Consider the following 1,896-nt stretch of genomic DNA (forward strand, 5'->3'; position numbering starts at 1 on the left):
AGGAAAAGGAGGAAAAGGAGAAAAAGGACAAAGAGAGCAGAAGAGTAGTGCCACCTCTGTTCTAGGGATGTGGCCTCTTTGCTTTGTTCTCCAACTCGGACTTGTCTCTCTGTTTTATTGAGGAAACCAAGAAACCAAACTATTCTCTGGCTCTGCCAGCACCGAAAGGGAAAGTTTTGGTTTTCTGGCCTGAAAAGAAAAATAAACTGCATTGTGGAAGCATCACTTCAGGAGCAGTGGGTGTTCCGTGCTTGGATTCAGAGGTTTAAATGGTAACAGGTTTCCATTTCAGCACACATTGAACTAAAACTACAGCTAAAACTACAGTTTTCTGTAAAGTATTCTTTCTGTGTTTATTTTATAGTAAACGTAATGGGTCAATTAAATCCTTAAAAACTGGAAGTCTGCATATTCTCCTGAGAACTGAAGAAGAAAATGTGACTTGCAATTTCCGTGTTTATGTGATTTCCTACCTATTTAGGCCAATATTAACACCTTGTCACTTTGTTTCATTCATTTATTTTTTATTTTAAATTTCACAGCATGTCCATTGTAGTGGACATCAGGACGATTCAGTCTAAAATTTGACCAAATTAAAAAAATGGAAAAATGTACAGATTAGTGATTAATGCAGGAGTGGCCAACCCGCGGCTCCCGAGCCGCTTGCGGCTCTTTGGCTGGTTTCATGCGGCTCTTCAGGAGATTTCACATGACAAGCGTCAAAATGCTTGGCTGGCGCTGCCATTTATTCCCCCTAGGTGGCGCGCTGACCAGTTGAATCGGTTTGAGTTGAAAAGAAGAAGAATAATAATGTTCAAGTTCGCTCTCAAAATGGCAGGGAAAAAAAGCACAGCCAAACGAAAATATGAAGAAGAACACAGGACGTTTTTAACAGAGTGGGAGAGTTTATATTTTTTTGTTGAACGTAATGCCAAGCTATTCTGCCTTGTATGTCAGGTATCATTAGCGCATTTCAAAGCTTCAAATCTTCAGCGTCTCTTCAGCTCAGTCCATCCTAATATCGACGAGGAATTTCCAAAAGGGACTGAACTTCGCAAGCACAGGTTGGTCACTTTGAAAAGTCAGGCAGAAAAGCAGATGCAGTTTTTCCAAAAATTTACAAAACATTCAGAGACCGTAACGCTTGCATCATAACAACTGGCTTGGAACATTGCACAGGCTAAAAAGCCATACAACGAAGGGTACTTCATTAAAAAATGCCTCATTGACGCTGTTGAAATCTTGTCTACTGAAGACGACAAACTAAAACAAAGCATATCAGATGTCCAACTCTCCCGCCACACTGTTGAACGCAGAATATCGGACATTAACACGGCTATTGAATCACAGTTGCACTCAGACCTTCAAGCATGTGAGTATTTTAGTGTGGCATTGGATGAGAGTTGTGACATACAAGACAAACCTCAATTGGCAATATTTGTGCGGTCTGTGTCAAACGAATGTATGATCAAAGAAGAACTCTTTGATATTGTGCCATTAAAAGACAGAACCCGTGGCATAGATGTGAAAGAAACAATGATGGCTGCATTTGCAAAAGCAAACCTGCCCATAGCGAAACTAACTGCAATAGCCACGGATGGAGCGCCGGCCATGATCGGATCCGTGAACGAGCTTGTGGGGCTGTGCAAAACTGACCAAACATTTCCCGACTTTTGGAATTTCCATTGCATCATCCACAGGGAGCAACTCGTGTCTAAATCATTGAATTTAGACAACGACATGAAGCCTGTGATGGAAATCGTCAACTACATCCGCACACATGCGCTTAACCCCAGGCAATTCAGGAATCTCATCGCTGAGCTGGACCAAGGGCTTCCAGGTGACCTGCCGCTGCACTTCACTGTGAGGTGGCTGTCAAAAGGCAAAGTACTCTCT

The sequence above is a fragment of the Poecilia formosa genome, unplaced genomic scaffold (genome assembly GCF_000485575.1).
Source record: "Poecilia formosa unplaced genomic scaffold, Poecilia_formosa-5.1.2 Scaffold1377, whole genome shotgun sequence".
Lineage (NCBI taxonomy): Eukaryota > Metazoa > Chordata > Actinopteri > Cyprinodontiformes > Poeciliidae > Poecilia > Poecilia formosa.